The sequence below is a fragment of the Vanacampus margaritifer genome, chromosome 9 (genome assembly GCF_051991255.1).
Source record: "Vanacampus margaritifer isolate UIUO_Vmar chromosome 9, RoL_Vmar_1.0, whole genome shotgun sequence".
Classification (NCBI taxonomy): Eukaryota; Metazoa; Chordata; class Actinopteri; order Syngnathiformes; family Syngnathidae; genus Vanacampus; species Vanacampus margaritifer.
Window position 1 is genome coordinate 6,277,415 of NC_135440.1, and position 24,745 is coordinate 6,302,159.

General features: G+C 37.7%; 1 protein-coding gene across 3 annotated transcripts in view; it reads right to left on the bottom strand.

The window, feature by feature from the left end:
* The window catches only part of LOC144057677 (myelin basic protein-like), a 51,984-nt gene extending 30,859 nt beyond the window's left edge, over positions 1 to 21,125 (bottom strand). For 2 of the 3 annotated variants that reach the window (XM_077575512.1, XM_077575510.1), the window contains exon 1: positions 20,847 to 21,125. The gene's annotated coding sequence lies outside the window, so the exon portion shown is untranslated. The remainder of the gene's footprint in view (positions 1 to 20,846) is intronic. The other variant, XM_077575511.1, reaches the window with a different exon arrangement.
* Positions 21,126 to 24,745: the final 3,620 nt, after the last annotated feature.

Sequence of the window (24,745 nt, forward strand, 5' to 3'; positions counted from 1 at the left end):
AAATAACTTTTCCAGTATGTTCAGATAGATTGTTTTGGACGGACGTCAAAAAGTTAACATCGTGTTGCTCAAACTAAATGATATATAAATACATGAGCTGAATGACAAACAGAGACGTGAAACAGGAAACAGAACTACGGAGCTGCCTTCCAAATTAAAAGCATATATTTCAAAATAAGATATTGAAACATCACACACAAAACAGCTTGAAGAATACTTAACACTTAGTATATATATTAGGAGTGGGAATCTTTTAATGTCTCACGATTCGATTCGGATTTTTGGGCCTGCGATTCGATTCAGAATCTATTTTCGATTAAGAACGATTTTTGATTCAAAATGATTTGATTGACAATGATTTTTTCTTCAATCTATAGATGTGCAAGGAATTGTAATGATCTACTCCAGTCTGACTCGCTAATGCTAATTAGCGCGCTACTCGCGGCACTTTTATCACTCAAAAGAACGGCTGCACACTGCAAAAAAACAACTTTTATTGGAATAACTTGATCGTGACTTTTTCCTTCTACTCTCTAATGTGGCTACAACTTAACAGTGTATTAGACGGCGTGGAACCACACTGCCCCTAAGCCAAATCGGGTACAACATGAACAGCGCTCCAAATAAAGCCACACACAGACAAAGGCAAGACAGTATAAAATAATTTAAATGAAAGCGATTTTGGGACATTTAAAATCGATTCTGAATCGTACTAAATGAGAATCGCGATTCGAGAATTGATTTTTTGGCACGCCCCTAATATATATGCCCTAACGTTTTTAGTCTAGAATTGGGGTATTTAATAACATTAATAACATTATGTGGCTGTAAATAAAGTCGTAGTATGAGGAACATTTTTTTTTCATAGGCTGTGTGGAAAACGAAATAAGGGGACAAAGTGTGACTTGTTCCTTAAACGAATTAAACTAAACAAGTGTATGCGTTAAGATTTCATTCCTGTTAAACACTGATGTTTATTATTTCATAGACTTTGAATGTTTTTGTACATTGTTAATAAATAGCACATTATGTGCAAAAATCTCCTGCATGCTTAATATGTACCTAAATATATTTCAACATTTAGAGACTCCGATTGAAATTAATTTATTATGAAACAAATTTTATGTCATAATCTTTGGATACCCTGAAGCAGCGTTGGCACCCCGAGGCACCCCCATTTATAAGTCTGGCTCCGTCAGTGCTTGGGGGAAAGGAGTTACTTTGTGAACATTGGAAATTTTGAATCTGATTGAATGGCCATAATATGTGGGGTCCCTGATGGGTCAGTCCTTGGACCCTTGTTGTTCAGTGTATGTTACCTTTGGGTCAAATGCTTCAGAACGCAAATGTTGACCATCAGAGCTATACAGATGACACACAACTGTATTTATCAATGTCCCCAAATGACAGCAGCTCAACTAACGTGTTGTGTCACTTTCTAGAGCAAATTAACTGGATGAACCAAAATTTCCTTCAGCTCAATCGAAACAAAATGGATATCATTATTTTCGCAATAAATAAAAGAGGATTGCTGTGAGAAAACATTGTCCAAAGACCAAGTTCGAAATCTTGGGGTGTTGATAGACTCAGACCTGACTTCAGCAATCATATCAAACCAATCACTAAAACAGCCTTTTACCAGCTGAAAAACATCCCCAGACTGAAGGACTACATGCTCCAAGCAGACTAAGAGAAGCTTATCCATGTTTTTATCTCCAGCAGGCACGATTATTGCAACGTTCTTCTGACTAGACTATCTCAAAAGAACATTAGACAGTTGCAGCTCATTCAGTTCGCTGCAGCTCGAGTTCTGACCAAAACAAAGAGATCAGAACATATCACTCCAGTCCTTAAGGGGTTACACTGGCTCCCAGTCAGCTGACGAATATATTTCAAAATTCTGCTACTGGTCTATAAATCATTGAATGGTTTAGGTCTTGAATATATTCCATAAATGCAGATTGAATACAAACCCAGTAGGGATCTGCAGGCAAGGGTCAAATTAGTAGAACCCAGAGTTCAAAGTAAACATGGTGAAGCTGCATTTAGCTGTTATGCTGCACACAAATGGAGCGAAGTGAAGTCAGCCTCGAGTGTAAAAATGATCTTAAATCCAGGTTAAAAACTTTGCTTCCCCCCCTATAACTTTAAGGTTTTTTAAACATTTGTATCAATACCCCCTTGTTAAATTGTTTTAGAAAACTATTCTCATTTCTTTGCTTTACTCTCAAAGTTTTTAAAGTCTGCTGTTAACTCATTCACTCCCAGCCATTTTCACTGAAACAATCCCGTTCACTCCCGGCTGTTTTACTGGATATTTACTGATTTTACAAGGTCCACAGGATATTGTGTTTTATTGCTAGAAAACATGGAACCTACCAAATGAAAGATTTCTTTCATCAGGAAAAAAAAACATATTTTTGTATCTGTTTCCGTTTTACAGCAATTAGCATTAGAATATAGCTAAGTTTAATCATTATTCACAAATCTGTACAGAACTGTGGGTAAATTAGCTTTTTTCAACATGGCCCTGGTTGATCGCTTTTGCTCTGATGCCACCTGCTGGCCGTTTTGGTAATAACTACCATTTCCTCAATCGCCCTCTGCAGTTGAGAGGCTGTATCAAAGCCTTCTGTATGCTCAAGCATAAAAAAACCATTTATTGTTTTTATAAATACGTCTTTGGGACACTTACAACATTTAAAATAGAATGTATTTATAGGTTTTTGGGAGCAAATGAGTTAATGTCAAACAAAAACAAATGGTTCCGAATGTTCCCAGGGTCAGCAGCATCTCTTATAAAGTTAACTGAAATTTTAAATAAATAGTTCCCTGACAGTAAAATGGTTTTAAATTTACTTTTTATCGGCCGTCCGATTAAAAAAAAAACGCGATACAGATATTCGTAAAAATGCCCAATATTGGCGCCAATTATCGGCCAGGCCGATTATCGGTCTATCCCTATAGAAAACATGAAATTCCAACGTGCTGCATTACTTCCCTGCATATTTTGGGCGTTATTAGATGCAAGATATTTGCGTGCGTCAAGAGCAGCTCATTCAACGGAGGTTCCGCAATGCTGTTTCTAATTTTGGAACAGCCTTGTCGGTTGCGTTGACAGCAGCATGGCTAAACAGAATCCAGAGGAATATGAATGAATTTAGCAATATAGTAATGGGCAATATTACAGAACATTTTTTCTACATGGTGAAGTGTATCTTTTGCCCATTTAGTCATAACTGTTTTAATTTCCTCATTTCCTCAGTAGAGCTTTGTTCTGCGGAAGTATCCTTGTGAGTGTTATCATAATTTCTGCCAGGTGCAGTCATGACTGAATAACCTCCTCTATTCCTCAAATGGGCTTTGGGTTTGAATGATGACCTTGAGTTTTATCTCATGTCCGGTCAACTCCGGTTGAACTGTTTACTGGAAACTGTGTGGTACCGCCCTTCAATATAGTATAAGAATATTGTAAGTCCTCTGTAATCTTCGCACTTGTGAGAGGCTACAGCCATTGTTTGTAACTCACTTGTGCCCGGAATATTCTGTAGAAATAAAAGCTTTGAAGGAACTGTTCATCGATCTCCAGCCTGTATTCAGATAACCAACATTCTCACTACCCGAAGGAAAATGAACATGCGGAGGAAAAGATCTACTCCACAACAACGGGGAGGGGTGAAATATTCGGTTTTAAAAATACCCTGCTCCATGTGTACAAAACCTCAATTGAAAGCTGCCTGCGCCTACGGCCCGGAGTTAGAAAACTGAAATTACTTTGCGGCCTACTAGATGGCAGTCGCGGCCCAACCTGCCAGATGGTTAAGAATCACTGGTGTAGAAAAACATTGAGTTACCTTGTGTATGAAATGTGCTATAGGAATAAACTTGCCTTGCCCTAATGCCTACAATTTAATCACTTCCATTGGAAAACTGACAGTAACTTGACCATAGCCATGTACTGTAGATAGCCTCTTCAATTAACTTTATACAAACGTGAACAAAATTAAGTCTGTAAATATTTAAAGGTTCACAAACTATAATGATTGACATATTTTCGTAAACAATGAATGACTTTGCTGCCTATTTGTTTACCATATCACTGCAGACAGTAGACAGCCAGAACACAGCACAAAGCAGAAGAGACGGATTTCAGGAATTCCGACTTGCAACTAAATAGGATTGAACTGCAGTCTCAGTGTATATCTGGTGGCGGATTAAGCATGCTGCCTTCCCGTGAACATGCACAACTTTCTTTTTTTTTCTTTTCACCAATCAATTCGCAGCCACGTGCGTGCCGAACCATGCATGGAGAGTAATCCATATGGGTCACGGATCAAGGGTGATCCATTGTACTCACCAAAGAGGCAAGCTAAGCTGCAGTGGTGGCGTTACTGGCCACAGCTGAAATTCACCGCATTTGGCAAATTGCTAGGTGTTAATGTCAAGCCCTGAATACACTGCTTTATTATTATCATTACTATAAATGTAGACTTCTAACACTCACACACGATACCAACAGCTGCCTAGCTTATTGAGACACTGGCTACCACAAAAAAATTGGTTATCAGAATTTTATTATGCCAAATATCAGAATCAGCATCGGCATCAAATAAAAGTATATTGGTCTGTTAAATAATGGAAAGCCTAAACTTTGAAGTGTAAAATAAATTATATCAACAAGTGAGGGACTAAGGATTTTTTTTACGGACAAATCAATGGGTGGTTTCTTGGTAAATGGACAGTGACTTTAGTAAGCATCCTATAATACAAAATTGGTATAAAGAATTGGTATAAAAAGTGTAGGTATTTTTTTTTATCTGAACAAAAAAAAAAATTGTGTACTGAATGTTTTAGAACAGAAAGACTCGGGAAGCACAATCAAGCCACCCAAAATATAAGGCCTATAACTTATGCATGAGGAGAACATTACAATTGCCAAAGGCTGGGTCTTCAGTTTAGTGCTGTACTCAAAACTTACAGCAAACCAAAATGTTTTGGTCATAGAAAGAGCCACTTTCATTCTAGAATGTTACACAATCAGCTGTGATCAAAGACTAGCAAGAAAAAGCTGTTGCATAATATAATGGGAAAAGGCCGAAAAAGCGTTTTTGTTGTTTTAAGCGGGGGGTAGGTGTGATAAAAGCCTACAATTACAATTCAGAAGCATTACTTCTCAAATGAAAAAACACACACGCAAACACAATGCGCTGGCATTTCCTCTCCCACTCAGTGTTCTGTGATTTAGAAAGCCATATGGGAGGTGTTAAAAACATGCAGCAGGAGAAAAGCTTTTCCCCAGTCTAAATTCTTACAGTGAGCTTTCACTATATCACAGTTTACAGACTTATGCTATCGTTTCGTTTTTTTTTGTCAGGTTCACATACATATGCAGGTTCATATACAGACAAGTCTAAATTTTATTCAAATCAATTCAATTCCAATTTTTTTCTATAACACCAAACGACAAGTTTTCTCAAAGCACTTTACTGATGGAGCAGTAAACCACACTCCTCACACATTAAGAGACTAATCCAGCGTATATGATGTGCAACCTGCTTCCACATCCGGAAAAACATGTAAGACCACTTCCTCCTTGCATGGGTGAATGGCAACGGGGACCATGAAATAGCACCTTTAAATGTCTACTACAACATCTTTTACACAATATGTCACCACAGAACCAAGAAAGATAAAATTGCTAATGTTTAGTCTTTGTTCCCGATTACATATATCATATGACTCCTGTTTGTATAAACATATATTTAACATTTGTCCGACACCACCCATATTGAAATTCAGATTCAGCACTGAGCTCAACTGGATTTAGATGCATCTTAATTAAGAGCAAAAAGATAAGGTCTCCTACTTAAGCTGCAGTAATAGTCAGTGTTGCCACAGAGCAAAGAGAATATATATGAGCACAGGAGTACTGTTGTAAGATTTATTTGTATGTGATGCTACTGTGATGCTATGTGTTTTAAAGTGGAAGTCAACCTTAAACATTTCTTGACAATAATATGTTATATGTGACCTCACTAGTCTAAACATGACATTCTGATTAATATTACATTTGTGGAATACGAGTTAAGCAGCAAAATCCAGCCATTTTTGTCCTTCTCAGGGGCGGCCATTTTGCCACTTGCTGTCAACTGAAGATGACATCACAGTTGTGCAGGGCTCAGGCAACAACCAATCACAGCTCACCTGTTTTCTGAAACTGAGCTTTGATTGGTTGTTACCTGAGATACAAACAACTGTGATGTTATTTTCACTCGACAGTAAGTGGCAAAATGGCCGCCCTCTGATAGTGCTAGAGGCTTTATAGTGGCCTAATATATAGTGCATTCCTTTTGTTTGGCGATTTGGACAGCCAGCTCACTACTTTCTACTTGTCGCATATCACGTGACCACCGTACCTGTTACAACGCACCGGCGCATAAATTATAGCGAATGAAAAGGTTTTAAAATTGTATTTTATTTCCTTTGTCTTATATATTTTCAACTAAAACAAATTAATTATTTACATAGTAAATATTTAAAGCAACACTAAGGAACTTTTAGTTCTTGTTGATTATGACTGCGCCATAGGTTCAAAAGCGGTAATGTGCCTGAAGGAAGACCACATTTCTCCTGAGGGTAAGTGCATAGCGTCATTTTACAGCTCAAATTGACTTCCGCACTATATAGGGAGAAACAGCCAAAAACTGCTACTTCACTATCGCAATAGTAACCAGAATATCGTATTTAGACTGGTGAAGGCTTTTAAAAACCAATACCTATGCTAATTTAAATAAGCATTTCTACAGTGTTTTGCACTATGCGTTACCATTAAGCTAGCAGACTTTTTTTTATATGGTTTGGTTGAACAATTTTCAGGATAAGGATTATAAAGACATTATTGTTCCCTCAGGAAAATCCTTCTTTGAAGTAAAGCAACTGCACTTATACTATATGCATACTGTTCCACACACTATCATTTATATAAAAAAAGAGTACATACATACTGTATGATATGGGGGTCTTACCTATTACTAAGTGTATAAGTTAGGGGTGTCAAACTCATTTTAGCTCAAGGGCCACATGGAGGAAAATATATTACCAAGCGGGCCAGATTGGTAAAATCATGGTATATAATAAATTTTGAAATTTTTGAGCCGAAACCGAAAATGAGAAATGCTTGGCCGAAAACCGAAACGCTGAAAAAAATGTCAATTTTTTGCTATCATTTATTGCATTTATTATAATTAATTAAAATTATAAGATTATTATAAAATATTAAGGCCTATTTAGCACGGGCATTTTAACAAAGCACAATATAAATTGAAATGCGTCCACACCAGAGACATGTTGACGAACGGTACATTAAACACCAAACGTAGGGTGAGCAACTCAGCATATTTTTTTTTTTTTTGGCAACTCAGCATTTTAATGTGCAGTAGTTCGCACGGGCGGGCACGGATGCTTGAGGTGCGGTGAAGATGGCGCATATGTAGGTTATTTGGAGCTGAACACCGTGCGGTGCACTTAAATCGGCACAGTCACATACATATTCACCAACGTTTGGAACTAAATAAATAAATTTCTTTGCAATCTGCTTTGGGAACAGACTGCAAAGTCACACACGGCATCCTGTACAGGTCTGTAGTCAACCGGAGATAGTGGTGTTTACTTGTTTAAAACTGTTGATAGCTAAAGCATTTAGCACGGCCACAAGAATGCAAGTGAAAAAGGGAAAGCGTTCGAGGGGCTCTCATCAAAGAAAAAAACGAAGGCGCTGCAGGAGAAAGAGTGGCTCACCTGTCGTGCAGTACTCAGTACTCTCTTTTTTTGACACAGTTTACCAAGCAACCCTCTCCTTCTCCGGTGTGCACGATGAAGCTGCCGGTACTCGCAAACGCCAGCGAGCAGCGAGGCGGACACTCACTCCCATGTTTGGTGTTTAATTCAAACAGACGCTTGCAGCGTTTTGTGTGCGTGTTTTTTTTGCTTGCGTCACCACAACATCCTCTTTTGGCCAAAATCTTTCGGCTTTAACTTTATTTCGGCCGAATGCCGAAAATGCATACTTTTGCCATTTTCGTCCGAAAATTTTCGGTGGCCGAATATTTGGTGCATCACTAGTAAATAACTTAAAAACAATTGCCGTCCATTGTAGCCAGATTTTCGCTATTTGTGGGCCAGCCCTTCATTATTGGTCTCAACTGTAATTATATTCTTCCACACAAAAAAAACACAAATGCAGCAACACTTTGCCTGTATGAATTCCGGATGTGTTGTAGCTACCTGTTTTGCATATATATTGTTCCCGGAATGCAATTGTGTGGCGCAGTTAATGAAGTTAAGGATGTCAACCCTTGTAAAACGTTTATCAGTAATTGTACCAGTAATTGAATTTGCGTCGTATTTAACACGACTATGTCGGTCTATGATTTATTTTTATTTTTTTAAACTAACCGTAACTTTAGGGTGTGTGTAAAATATTGACACCCAGGGCAATTCCATGTACAAGTTGCATTGCTCATATGAGGAGTGCTTGAGAAATAACGTATTTATATATTTTGATTGTAGCCAGCTGATTAATTGGTCCAGCGACTTTTTTTTTTTTTTTTACTTTACAAAATCATCTCGCGAGCCGGATTAAACCCCTCTGCGGGTCTGATCCGGCCCACGGGCCGTATGTTTGACACCCCTGGTATAAGTGTTTATATGCATCGACTGCGACAGCAACTGAATTTTGTTAGCGATAATGCATAATTTATCTTGGTTTCATTTTTTTTATTTCACAAAAACCTGGCATTTGAACATGGATGTGTAGACTCGTTTTACACTGTATAAAACAGGAACCAAAAGTATTTTTCATACAGTAACAAGATTTCAAGAATGTACAACATATTTTATTTAGTTTTGTTTTATTTTTTTCTCCAACATAGTAGTAAAGCTATATAATGAAAGATTTGAGGTCACAGGTCCTCAAGTGACACTTTTCCCACTGCAGCTTGTCATCTGGTGTTTAAAAATATATAATGGATGCAGTCGCCATTAATATGGTGCTCATTGGTGCTGTTCAAATATGCACTGCAGTCTTCATTATTTGTGTAAGGAAAGTATACAGGAGATTGACTGAAACACTTCATTATGGAGGGGTGTGCAGTCACACAGCACAAACAACACATCACACATGAACACATGAATATTCATTCATGAATATTTCCAGGTTAGTCGGGAAGTCTCACAAAACTCTCAAGGTTAAACGTGACTTCAGAGTATACAAACATGGCGGACCAAAGGTGACAGTTTGTGGAGGGTTTTTAGCAGGAAAAAAAAACTCATGAAAAGAAAAGACGTTGGTCGAAGGAGTGGAAACAGCGCAAGCACGGACTTTTTGTTGCGAAATAATTGTTTTGATTTTGGATTTCGCACTATCCTTCCTTGCTGCTGATTGGCTGCACGTCACTGTCAACGGGTTAACGCTGTTATTTTGGTATTGGAGTTATTCCACTTATTCACATGTAATAGCTCAACAGCGAACCCCCTCTTGCATGCAGCGAGTATAAATAACTGATCAGTTCACCTGTGTTGCTGAGGTGAGCTGGAAGCACTGTGCACTTGCTACTTAGCCAAGAATGCTAATTTAACAATTTAGTTTGTAGTATGCTGAAACTGCCAATTAGGCCTTGTGGATTGACCGGTGCATATCGTGTTTGAGCAGGAAGTAAACGATGAGTTAACAAAAGTCACGTCTCCTGTCATTAATTACACAACACAACAGAATATTTGAGCTCTCCACCAACTATAAATGGGTTACACATACTCCTTTGTCCTTGGGGCACACCACACACGGAGAGAAGTCGGGCCAAAACAGTGCAAAATGTTGAATATCGGAGTGGCCCAAACGACCTGGGCACTAATGGCCACAGATGGAATCGGGAACCAGCTAATCTGGAAGCCACTTGAACCATAAGAACTGGACAACCTAAAAAAGGAGCAGGAATGGGGGCCGAGATTAAGTAGGCAGCAAACACAAACACAGGTCGGTAACCAGATTGACTAGTGACGTTCAAATGTTGTTGTTTTTCTGTCAGAGGACGAGGAGACTTTCCTCCACTCTCTTGAAGCCAGGTGTATTCACCCCCGCGACCAAACACACATAGCGTGTGCTTCTTTCAGTCATCAGCAAAACAAGCGTCTGTCAGTGATGGACTCATAAATCCGTCGGTACTGACCCGGTTAGTGACAATTCCGGTGACAGACGAAAACCCTCTTCCTTCAGTGCACAGTCCGTCAGTTTCCAATCATTCAGCTAAACAGGCATTCATCAGTGAGGGACTGACAGACCACACGTCAGGACGGACTGCCCTGCTATGATACTAATAATACAATGGTTTTACCACTCTTCATGAACATGGTATAAGTTTAAACTGCATTATAACTTAAAAGGGGTACGCTTTCTATTGAGGGCTGGTTGCTATGGCCAGGCAATCACGGACCCATCGCCAAGCCCACACATACAAAAAAAGCACAAAAAGAAAACGCTCAGCACACCTATGGAGTAAGATCACTGTCAAAAGGATGTGTGTGTAATTAATGATTATTTTCCGTAATAGTAACAATCCGTGTGTTTTCAATGTTTCCGTGAGTACAAGTCAAACTTGTGAGGGTTTGAATTTCTTTCTTATAACTACGAATCTAAAACCTTTGAGTGCAAAGTATTTTCAATACAACTCTCATTTCTATGGACTACGAAGTTTCACTACACATAAGTTCACGGCTGTGCACGAATCTCTTCTGTGGATTGCCTTTTACGAGTATGAATATCAACACGCAAATTTGGATGACGTCACGTCTGGATACAGCCAAGTCAGAGGGGAAACTAGTCAAGCACCGATTCTTCCACCCACGCATGCGTCAAATAAAGTACAAAGATGGCGGACGCGAGTGATCGGGATGGATGGAGCTTCGCACAGCTTCAAGGTAGCGTCATCACAGCAGGTAAAAGTTAACAACATGACTATCCAATTCATTAGCAATGTATTTTTTTTGAAATATGTCCTTTTTCAAATATTCTGGTAGTGATAAATAGCACCATTTATATATTTACATGTACAGTATTGCTATTATTTCAAACCATTCTCCTTTAGCCAAGTTGGTGATTAGTTAACACACATGTATATACCAGCATTTCTATTAATGTATACAAATTTACTATTGATATTTCTACCGTAGGTCAACACACTGGCGTGCAGCAGGAGGACAAAGTACACAAGTTATTAGCTAAACTGCCTATACAGCATACTGTATATCAAACGTGACTAATGTTGCAAGTCTGATTTTCATTATGTCTTCCAGCAGGTAATCATTGGCACACACACATCAGCACCTGTCAACATGACAAGCGGAACACAAGGTACTGTATTTATTAAGTATCACAATGGTAAAACTGAATAAAAATATTCATTTCAATATCCCCTGACCACGACACTGAATAGTGGTGGCAAGAACACCTCGTGTCCGCAACACAGCCAGGACTCCTGAAGGTACACAGTAGTGGTGCAACGGATCACAAAAGTCACGGATCGGATCGTTTTTCGGATCAGCAAAAAAGAAAACAGAAAAAGATAAATAATATAGTACTTTGTCTTCATTTATTTTGTAAAGCGCTTTTTCGGTTACATTTTTTTTTTAATTCAAATTGCCTAATATAGCTGTGTAGGATTTAGTGTCTTCATTTATTTTGTAAAACACCTTCTTCCATTAAATTAAAACAAAAAAATCAATTCATAATGTCTAATATAGCCGGATTTAAGAATAAAAATTGTAAGTGCAATATGAGTCAGAAACATTCTTATTTTTACATGGCTCATGTGTAAAATAATGGCTTAAAGTTGTGTTGTAAGATGACATTTTGAGTTGAATGTTTTTCTTTTTTAATGGGTGTAAAAGTGTTTTATAAAATAAATGAAGACAAAGTTCTATTTATTTAATTTTATCTATCTATTTAAAGTAAAATAATACAAAGTAATCTTGGTCCAGAAAATTGAAAAATAATTAAAGTAAGCTGTCAAACTTACTTATCAGCCGGCAGACAGACACTCAGTCATTGGTCATGCTAATACTAATAGGTATCCGCTAGCCACTTTCGTCGGAGACTTCTGCCGTGTCGTACGTGACGTAATTAATTAGCGGTTTCTTAGCGTCCTAAATTAGCGATTGAATATGTGTATAATAATTAATTATATTAAACAATATCAGATCTATTATAGATTAAAGGGTTTTAAGATAAAGGCAAATGAAGCGTTAATATCACAGTTTTTTCTACTACAATTACAGTTTCATGTTTTATAGTTTCAAAGTACAATTTACCACTTCTACATATCCAACTTTTCATGTTGCATGAAAAATGACATGTAAACACTGAACTTTTTAAACACTGCATTTATCAATACATAAATTCAATATACATATTTAAAAAAATAAAACTTAGAAATCTCCAGTCAGTAAACTTACACATGCTAAAGTGTAGGCAAAGTAAAATCAAACCTGATTATGACGTAACATTTTCCGATTTGATTTAAAAAAAAAACACCAGCATTCTGTAGCAATCCTTGTGGGAGGGTCGGGGGTTGTGTTGTTGGATTTTTTTTTATTACTATTTTTGTAATTTTGTGTATTAGACTTTGAGACACTTTTCCACCCCAATTTAAAAAACAAACAAACAATGTTTATATTATATTAGTACTATTGTATTTTTCTTATTTAATTGCAATATGTTTAAAAAAGTGTGAAGAAATTTTAAAAATATTGTTAACACATTCATGTTTGTGATTGTAAGATGTTTGGGGGGGGAGGGGAGTATTGATTTAGATTTAGGTATGATATTTTGGTTATTGTCAACATCAAGAGATGTATTTATATCCAGTGGTAAAATAATCATGAGTTTAGTGTTAACTGAAACCTTTTTAAAAGTTCCAAAAACACATGATGTAAATTGTCATATCCTGGAACTACATCACGGTAAGGATCACAGGTTAAATTTGGTCCCTGTTTTAGACAACCTGATTTAACATTCAATTTTGACAACTTTAATTTCCTTTGATAAAGGTTTGTTGTGAATATAGATTGTAATGGCTGAATATCCTCAAGTTTCCTTATATGTTTAATAGACGTCTATACGACGTTCTGGAATGGAGCTTAAATTTGGTATATATTAGCGGTTATTCAAATATCTAATCTTAGACGAGGCGTATATAATTAGTGTAAAAATAACGTTTAGCAAACAGATAGACGTCTATTAGCGGTTATTTAAAAGTCAGTCGTCTATTAGACGTCTATTCTAATCTTAGGCGTCTAAAAACTACTTTCATTTTTAGACCAGTTGTAGGCCGTTTTTAGCCTAGACGTCTAAGGACCATTTAGACATCTTTTAGACCAAAAAATGTTCGGTGGGAAGCTATGTCCGTCACGCTAGCGTCCGCCATCTTTGTACTTTACTTGACGCATGCGCAGGTGAAAGAATTGCAGCTCGACTAGTTTCCCCTGTGACTTGGCTATATCTGGACGTGACGTCATCCAAATTTGCATGTTGAGATTCGTACTCTTAAAAGTCAATCCACAGATGAGATTCATGCACAGCCGTGAACTTATGTGTAGTGAAACTTTGTAGTGCATAAAAATGAAAGTTGTATTGAAAAGACTTTGGACTCAAAGGTTTTAGATTCCTCATTATTTATATTTATAGTTTTAACTTTCTGGACCTGGATTTGCCACCTCTGTTGAAAAATGAATCTCATATATGTGTTAGTAACATCCAAATAAATCATATGGAGCAAACTTTACAGTCGGGTTTCCTTTTAAGAAAACAATGACGGTTGTTTAAACATATTCTATATAAATAGAGTTGAGTTGACTGATGGAAGTCAGCTTCTGAACTGCATGATTTGCAATGATAAGTTGAGCAATTCTAGTCCAGAACAACCAGCTATCTCGCAAAACTGAAGAAGCACTTCCTTAAACTGCATGTAGATGGGAAATACAAGAACACAACGCTCTCTGAATTCAAAGTAAAGAGAGCCAGATGCAATGAAAAGGCTACTCTCCTTGTTCATTTTGTTCACCAGTAAACCCGATACCTATATATCTTGAATTTGAAAAAAGAAAAAGAAAATTAATTATTTTAATTTTTCAATTAAAAAAAAATAAAAAGTTTGGTTAACGTTCACAGAAAATTGGTGGGGTTCAGTACCTCCAACAAGGTTAAGAACAACTTTTATACTGCCTAATGCTGACTGGCAATAACCTGCCAATATTGCCAACGACCACCCAAAAACGACTGTACAGTAGCTCTGGAGCTGTTCAGACTATATGCAATGTGACTCAACCTGTTGACTGAGAAGAAGTACAGACGGGGGAGGAAGACAGGACGGAAGTTGACTCAATATACAGTATCCCCCCTCCCAACACATGTAAATTTGCTAAATGCTCTCACACACACAAATTTACTTTTTAGAACTAGGATCAAATTGGCTATTAACTGGTATTAATGTGCCTGTTTTTCAAGGGAAAGTAACGCATGCATTATATCCTGTCTTGACTCCTTTTTTTTTTTTCTCCTGTCTTGACTCCTAAAAAAAATCCTATAAAATTCAGAGCGATGCAGAGGAATGCATTCCTGTGGATTTCCCAGCCAAGTAGTAACAGGCAAACAGAGTTTTAGTCTTAAACTATGTGAAGGTTAAGCTTCAACTTCTAGCATTCTTTCTTGAATGCCAGTAATCCAATCCAATTACACAAAATCTATTTGTGGAAGGGCCATCAAAAAATGCTGTGAATGTGTGTTCATCAGGTTTTCATGCAACCTGGATGACTTGTTGATGACTGGGAGTCCAAAGCCAAGTTTATATAAGTCTAGGTTGAATTGGGAGTCGGATCTCTGTGTTGCAATTGATGAGCATTTATGAGCGGATCATCAATGCCTGATATAGACTGACAAATTATAACTTCCTACACCAGTTGTATCTCACTCCAGGAAAACTGCATTCTTTTAAATCTACTTTGTCACAGACTTGTGTTTCAGATGTAAATTTTTTTTTATTGAGGTTGGCTCCTTTGTACATTGTACTTGGAATCGTGTCAAGGTAAGGCACTTCTGGCATGATATTTGCTCCATTTTTCAACACAATTGTACAAATTACTGTTCCGCTGGACCCTGAAATAAGTTTATTGGGGAATTTCAACTCAATTAGTCATTCTATTAACAATGCACAACTTAAGTTTCTTAAGATTGCTTTATGTGTAGCCAAAAATGCATTGCGATAACTTGGAAATCCGACTCCCCTCCTTTTTTTCTGGTGAAATGAACAGCTGTGTGCTCCTGGAAAAAAGTATCTCATATCATTGTCAAATGCTTTCTTTCTTTTTTTCTTGCTCTGGGGGTATTGTTTGTTGGGTTAAGGTTGTATGTTTATACCTTACCCGGATTGTTGTGTTTGTACAAATTGCTGAAAAATCCAAATAAAATATTCACAAAAAAAATTCTCTAGTTAAATGAATTTCAGGGTCACAGCCAACTGGATGTGAAATAATAATTTTTTGAGCATGCATTGGAGCAACAAAGACCAATTTATGCAAGGAATCAAAATTCACCTCAAACAATATGTTTAATTTCCCTATAATTAGGGATGAACCAAAAATTCATCCAACCCAAGATTTGTGCCCAAAAGTATATTTTGGATTCAGTCCGAAAGTCTTTTGTCACTCAAACAGCATGGACGAAACAAAATATTGTGATGACAAACGCATGCACCAACGACCTGCTGAACAAGCAAAGGTAATGCCTTAACACAACATGAACCCAGAGCCCAAATTCTGCCTCCACGCTGCCTGGAGAAGACTACCCGGCCGCTGAAGATTACCTCTCCAGTGGTCGTGAAAGCATGCGCATCGAATGTGAAAGAAGTGGTGAGGTCGCACTTAGACTACCTTCACATTGCAGTGACATGCATGCACAGAAATGAGACGGTCGTCTCGTTGACATCATTTCCCCGAGACCAAAACTAAAGATGATGTCAGGTCATCGACTGATGTCACTAATCAACTGTCCCGTGGCGCAGATTATGCCATTTTTATGCTTTATGTTTGAAGCGGGATTAAATTCAAGTCAAATATGATTAACACTGTTATTATAAATAATTGCAAACATTGTTAGTGGTCCATGCTAAGCAGGCCTCCAGACGCTCCCCTATGGCCCTCACGCACAGCACATATTTGGAATGACTCGTCCATATGTATAAAGTGTTGATATAATGCTTATGTTTTTCATTGAATGCACACAAAAAAAACAGTGTAGAACTATCATGCTACATTTTTTTAAATCATATATACATTTTTAATTTTGGTCAAATTAATTTGAGAAAATAGCAGCCTAATTATTACAAAGCTTAGAAACATGGTTGGTTGGGCTTTTTGTACTTTTTTTAAGCATCTTCATTTTACCACTGACTGTTTTCTAATCTGGCATTGCTTTTGGCGCCTATCTGATTTGTTGAACAATTGTGACGTCTGTCGCCTTTTGATGATGATGATGATGATACATCCAGACGTCACATCGGATACATATCCGATTTATATCCATGTACGAAAAATCTGATTTGTCCCATTCATATTGACATGACAGAAATCTGTTAAATGACACACTGGGCAGTAATAGACCGAACAATAATAATTTACATAACTTTAGACAAATTTGACAAAATGCACAAAATTATCTAGTCATGGATTTTTTTAAATTTTTGGATGGTTTTAAACTATAGTCTTGCAGTGTTTCCGTTGCATTGCTTCCCTTATTTTCCGTTTTGGCTCAAAATTGTCATTTTGTTGCATCCCTGTAAATTACTACATATATTTTCTAAAATGTTAATAGATTTAACTTTGAATATATTTCATTTATTTTGATACCCACCCTAACCCGGATGTTGTAGTCCGCTGGGCAAATACTGTGCAGCGTGCTTATGTCTCTTCTCATGCTCTCGCTCTCCTACTCCCTTAGCGGTGAGTGAGAGAGATGCAATTGACGCAAGAAATTCAATTCAATTAAAAGCATTCTACAACTTGCCAAGGGTGCACATGGAAAATAGACTTCCTTTGTTTTTAAAACAGCATAATACCTGAAGGTCGTATTAGGAAATGGCACTTGGTTTAACAACAGTACGTTTGCATAATGTACAGGTAGACAAGCAAGCCACTTTTAATTTTAACTCATTTTTGGAATGAATGTTATTGTTAACAGTGTTTGTATTTACAAATTGAATGTGTACTTTTGATGAGGTAGCATTGAATTTTCTATTTGTATACATTTATAGTAACAATAAACATATGTGATGACTTCACTGAGTATTACTATTTTGGACTATTTAAAGTAACAGTGTGCAATAGTTTACTACTAGATGTTGCTCTATCATAAAATACAGTCGAAGCGCATGCATTTCGTAGAATGCACACTATGCTGGCTCAGAGAGACCACAGTTTGCCAGCCTATCTCTAATTCTTATTTTGTGTGAACGAACGAGCATCTCGGCGAACGAAGGCGACTTGGCAGCCGGTGTGAAGCCTGGCAAGCCAAAAGACAGAGCGAGCCGGATTTAGCCAGAGCAGCGAACAAGAGTGGCTAGCAGGAATTAGTCGGAGCCATAGGCTGGAGTGGCTAACGAGTGGCTAGCGAAAGAAGCTAGTAAAAAAAAAAAAAAAAAAAAAAAAAGCTACTAGTCAGCCTCTTGTAAGGTGAGGCTCCAGCTATGTCATATGATTAGTGATTACCGGTATTTTATTTTTATTTTTATTTTTTTAAATGTACGTTGATGTGATAGAACATGTTACGTCACTGCAAATTGCTGCTGACCAGTGCTTTCAAGTGATGCTACATTAAATTCTATACTAATTGCGCCTAATTTGATTTAAAAATGCATAAGAAAGAGAAGGTTATTTCCTGAACCCTGACCAAAACAACAGTACATTCATGCCAAAGTTCATGAGAAATCACAACCAGACTGACTCACCAACAGGAAAATGTGGTGCTTTTTATTGTGACCTCCGCCTAATGCAGAGTGGCAGGCAGGCAGGCAGGCAGGCAGGCCGACCTCTTTGTATAATGTGTACGTTACATTCAACTTCAATGTGTCAGTAGTGTGGTACAGGAGTTGTCAGCTATCATCAGACTTGTAACATACCGCATTCGCCATTACTGTAGCAGCGATCATGTTTAAATTCTTCCAAGATTCGACAAACACTGCACTGTCCCCTTTACACATAGCTTATCCCTTATGTTGGTTTATACTTTTTTTTTTTAAATATATATCAGAATTGTCTATGCGCTGCATCTTTAATTGTTCAATGCCGATTGACCATATCAGTAGGGTATTAATTTACAGTAAGAATATGCTCAAGATTAATATCAAACCACAAAAATGAACATATCATTCCGTTATCATTTCTGTCTGATTCTGTCAATCGAAATAGAGTTTTATCATCTTTGAAAAGACACCATTTTGAAATGGATCTTGTATTTGCTAACTTTACATTGGTGAGGATATCATGTGCTGTGGTCAGTTAGGGCACAGGGTGGACGGATAGGCTTTAGAATTTGCTTATAAAGCTTTTAGTATCACTCACCAATAACGAAAACAAAGAGACAACACTAATGGGGATTTCTGTACAAGACAAAACCTTGAAGAACACTAATTTTCAGAGAGACGCCAGACGACATCCCAAAGTTGTTAATCCTGTCCTTGGCCATTTGCGTTGAAAATAAAGATTTACTTTCATCATCCCATGTAATAAAGAACATAGAATTTCTTTCACCCACTTTGTATTGGGCTAAAACAACAGTGTATTTTCATATTTCACTACAGCTTGTGAGCTATCACACCTCACAGAGATTCTTTCACATGTACTTGTAAAGCAACACCAACTTGTTTTTTTTAGACATGAATCATAAGTGGTACTGCAAATGGATGTATGGTTGGATAATATACATTTTATGTGTTAGGGATGAGAACTTCTCACCAAGTCAGTAGAAGGCTATGATTTTAGTCTATTACATTTTATTGATTGCATCACCAATAGATGCATTGTTTAATGTACAACATTCATTTGTTCTTATTGTGTGGTGATTGGTACTGTATACAGTATTAATAATGACCACTATTACCATTACTAAAATAAACTGCAGATTGATTTACTTCCATCATCTATTATTTAAACGAATAGAAGATGTATAAATTGCAATGTTATGCTATAGTGTTAAATGTTTGAATTAGGCTCCATGTCCTATCACACACACAAATCAATTTACACATATCTCACATAAATAGCAAAGAGTGTTTATGCTGTAAAACTACGTCATTGATGTGTCGGGTGTTCCTTGCTCAGAGCTACTGAATAATAAACCTGAAGTTAATATTTTTCTAGTTTAGCTGGTTTTGCATCACATGATGCAACTGACAGACTTAAATATACATTCATTAATTGTGCTAGCTTCCCTACATTGTCCGGTGGGTGCAACACTTCACTTAAAATGCATTCATTTCAACTTTTTCATTTTGTCAGCATTAATTATTTATTCATGTTTTGCTGGTATGCATTAATCAGTTCAGAATCCTTTGCCCCACCCATATGTACAATCACTAGCATACAATGACGAAATTTATAGCACCCATTTAAAGGGCAAGTCAATCCCAAAAAAATAATCTTTATAATTATGTTTGATCAGCCCCACTAGTCTAAATAAATCGAAAATTGCATTTGTGGAATATGAATTAAGCAGCCATTTTCCCCAACAGCTGTCGACTGAAAATGACATCACGGTTGCAGGAGAAAGGCAGGTGGATTTTGCGGCTTAGCTCAAGTGCAATATTAATCAGAATGCTGTGTTTAGAATAATAATCGGTCTCAGACGAGTGTGGGCCCACACAACATACAGTATAAGGATATTTTTTGATTGTTTCCGTTTGAACAAAACATTGATAAGATTCGGGCAATTTCACATTAGAGCAGGTGGAAGGAGAGAAAAGTGATGATGAGACAAGGGCCCAAGACAGACAGGGACCAGAACAGTGTATTTTCCCATTTGTGGCATATACTGTAAGTGGTGGGGTTAAAAGTGATATTTTTCACATTTGTCAACTCTCTGACTTACCCTAACAGTAGTAGGCCTACATAAAGTCCTTCATACAAAAGGTAATGAATTTGGGGATACAATAAATGAGGTAACATGTATTAGATGTCAACATAACCGTGACATTAAACATGTGTACTACACTCTAAATAGTAGTACTTTAAAACTTAACTTATAGGGGGGAGGGGAATATTCAATGATACAATTGTGTGAACTAGTTTGATACTCGAAAATAAGTGGATTACAGCTTTCGTAGGGCTATGTGTAAGCCGAATTAATGCAAATCCTATAAAAATTTAAATATCAGTTTGGGTACTTTTCTAGTGCATTTATAGTGGAGTTGCCAGCAGGGTTAAATTATAAGATTGGTTAACAGTGATTGGTTTTGTCAGTGGGAAGCGTGACTGATGGTCGTAGTAAAGTTGCAAAAATATGAATATGATTGGGAGAAAATGAATAATCTGAAAACGGCATTCATAAAACATGATTTGTTGCGAAATACGACGTACGCCAAAGCGGATGACGTGTTTGTCATCCACAAACGCACTCGCGCGCAGTTTAGTTGCGGTCGAAGTATGCAAACACAACCACATCTATACATTATCGCATTATCGTTGTGTGTCCTCACTTTACTGTCTTGTATCAGTTATTGTGGCTAAGAGCAGGGCTGGCGTGCACGTACCCTTCTCTCCGGTTACACCGTCAACTGCATCCACAGCTGAGCCTCGCCGTCAGTCCCTTCAGTGGTCGTCAACATCGAAATGTCAACCCTTCAGCTCTTTTTCCTCGACGCGCTGCTCTCATCAAAATGTGTACGAAAACACAAGGCAGAAAATAAAACAACGGCGCGTGTCAGCGCTTCCTGATTTAGGTACGCTGGTAGTGGTGATGATGTTTGCAAGGGGTGGGGCGGAATGCGGCTTGGCGAAAGCTAAAACACGTCCGTGCATGTTTTTTTGCGTGGAAATAGGTCGCTGCAATACGGATACTGTGGTTGGGAGGGGTTAAATATTTACTGCGTCAAATCAAGGACTTGCATGCATGAAATTACTTTGACAGCATGCATACTTGGTGTGCTGTACCTAAATTATCTCTAAAACATTTACCTGAAAATTCCTTAGAAATGCTGTGTGCATCACGACAGTAATGCCTGTTAATTTGAAGCAAATAAAGTGGTTTTGTTTGGACTCGCTGACTCATTGTATGTTGAAGTGTAGAGCAAAAGCCAGACGTGAGGTGTTGTGTTGCGTGACTTGTGTCACACGCTATGTGGTACAATGCCTCATACTTCTCCGACCACTCCACTTCCTACATGCGTGTGGAAGCCACGCCCCGTGTCCGCTTCCTCCTTGCCCGTGATTACCTGAGAAGCAGGTGCGTAGCAACTAGACGAGAGCGCTGCAATCAGTATTCGACTTCACGTACCAGCTGTAGCAGTGATTTAACACTTGTTAATTATTATTTTTTTATTTGAAGAAGCTAAAAAATTATTAGTTTCAATTTCTTTGCAATTAGGATATCACGGTTCCAGGTTAGCATGCATGGTGGCGTGTGACACACTGATATATATAACTGGATAGCCGATAGCCCATACACGCCCACCGTGCAAGCTGTTGAAGCAACAGGGTAGCCATCTTGCTCCTCCCATCTATCGAGCAGACTACTGAATAAACTATATGGTGTACGTACAGATTAGACTGCTTGTAGGCAGTTAATTTAGGCTACTGTGGTTGGGAGGGGTTATAAATAATAAGTGGACGGTATGTGGTGCTTTGAAGATCCCCTTTTTCTTTAACCACTCAGTTCCTTAGACCCCAATATTAGATTTAGCAGAGGCACCTTATGTTGAATTACAGTTATAGTTCTTTCATAATATATATATATATATATATATATATATATATATATATATATATATATATATATATATATATATATATATATACACACACACGTTTCCTCCTGTAACATCATTAAGATTATAATTTATACATGTATTTAAGGCAAGTTGTAAAATATGTGAAGTATCATAAATCACGTTGTTTCTACTAAGTAGCCTACTGTCTCAAATGTTCTCCAATTTCGATACTGTAATGGACCCAAGTGCAGGGAATCAAGGGAGGTGTACCCCCCCATAAAAAACAAATACAAATTTGAAATTAAACAAACAAACTAAAGGAAAACAAAGAATGTGGATTAATCAAAAATATAAAATTAGTAAAGTTGGGGGTGGGGGAAATGCAATCATTTATAAACTATGTGACAGTCTGCTGTACTAAATGACAAAATAGATTATCTAGATGGCTAGTCGAGGAGAAATAACTTGGTTATCGATGGAATGAAAACCGGGGTGTGTCGTATCCTTGATAACGTTCCGAGCTCTGGTGAGGCACCGGGGGGAGTAAATGTCAGCCAAGGAGGGGAGGGGGCAGCCAACAATCTTCTGTGCTGCTTTAACTGTCCTCTGAAGCCTTATGCAGTTGCATACTGTATTGATCAATAAATCTTTTATGTTCTCAGAGTGCCATGGCTGATATGATTCCTTTCGAACTTGCTGTATAAATGAACCTGGACGAGGTAGAGCCTATCATTGGCTTTGACTCTGGATTTGACATCTTAGACAAAAGAGGACCCAGACACCTGGAGTGGTAGGCTAGCTAGAAATGCAGGGTGCCATAGAAATAAACCCCCTGCCCCTGATAAACTGATAAATTAACATGGCAAACATGAAATCATTTTTTGTGACCAAAATATAATCTTTAGCTAAAACAAGAACACATTCTTAGTTTACCATAATACAATGATGCTGATGGTGACAAGTGAAATGGCATTGTAGCCAGTTCCAGTAAAGAGTAGTCGTGGTTGTGTTTGTGACTCCTAATGGAACTTTATGAAAGGAAAACAATGCTGACACACCCCAACAATTTTCTGGAGAGCTCGGCCGCTTGCAGAGAAAATGACTTGTCATTGTCAGTCATAAAAAACAACAACTCATGAGCTTTGAGCCTGGACAGATTTCAACAGAGATAAGTGAACTTGTTTCCTTGGCAATAGCCAGACCATGGTCGAGGTCATGGATTATCCATCACATATCACAGCAAAAGAGTAATTGATTGTTATCAACAGTGTGAATTTTTGTCAGGAGAAACTGTCAGCAAGATGGATGCCATCATATTTTCAAATAACTATCATTGTCATCCTCATGAGGAGCCAATTTTCTTCAAAACTATATTGATGGACAGATGGGGAATTATAGAACAAGGGGGGAAACACCAGACACCCTGCTGTTTTCATGTTTAAATGTATGACTAGTGGATACTTAAGTTGATTACTAGCTGTGTGTGGGGGGGTTACCATTTTCCCCTCATCCGTGTTTGCCTTAGATGTAATTAGACTGATTGAAAGTCCCCATTCATATTAAAGACAAATGGATTTTCTGTTATCTGAATTAGATATCAGATATTAAAGAGGTGGTTACAGGGTAACAGGTTAGCACGTCATTTAAAGTACATGACCAATTCCTAGTTGTGAATTATTCAAGGTGGAATGCATTACATTTTAAAACATAAGTCAGATTTACATTTCTAGGAATGTAGAGAGCTGGTGGAGATTTGCACACAACTGGTATTATTCAAGTTATGCATATTTCTCGCTCTACTTATCTAAACCGGAACACAAGAATACTCTCATTTGTTCAAGGAAGCATATCAGTGTATCAAACATTTGGCCAGTGTCAAACTCAAGGCCCGTGGGCCAGATGACATTTTCTGATGCTAAAGCTTACTATAATTTTTCCTTGACTTCTGTTCAAACCTAGCCATAAAAAATATACTAGCCAAATGTGGCAGCAAGTATAGAATACGATGAGGCGATGATTGTGGCAGCCGTGGCTCAGGGTGTGGAGACAGTTGTTCAGTAACCAGAAGTTCGGCTGTTTGATCCCCGCTCTCCCCAAGTTATGTGTCGTTGTGTCCTTGGGCAAGGCACTTCACACACATTGCCTTCATTGCTACTCACACTGGTGTATGGAAGGTGCAAATGTTTGGTGGTGGTCGGAGGGGCCGTAGGCGCACACTGGCATCCACGACTCCGTCAGCCTGCCCCAGGGGAGCTGTGACTACTTAAATAGCTTACAGCCACCACAGTGTTCATGTGTGAGTGCATGAATAATGTATCTATTCCATTGTAAAGAGTCTTTGAGTGTCTAGAAAAGCATTATATAAATCTGATGCATTATTATTATTATTATTAGGATTCCAGCACAGAACACATTATGTCGATATATTACGTAGGTAGGTATGTAGATGTTTTTTTTTTTTTTTTTAATAGTACAGTATAAATGCAACTTCCAGTGACATTTAAACAGCCTTTTCAGATGGAGTCAAAGCAATAACAAATGTCATTTTTTTGGTGTTTTTGAGGCATAACAATTCATACTGTTTAAAGTTAACTGTTGCGTGTCTGCAACCTGACACAACGAGGCTGTTTTTGGACTCAGACGCAGAGGAAGAGGTGGAGGGTAAAGCAGCTTTTAATTAACAAAACAAAAGCTCTTCAATGAGAGGGAAAAAATAAAGACTA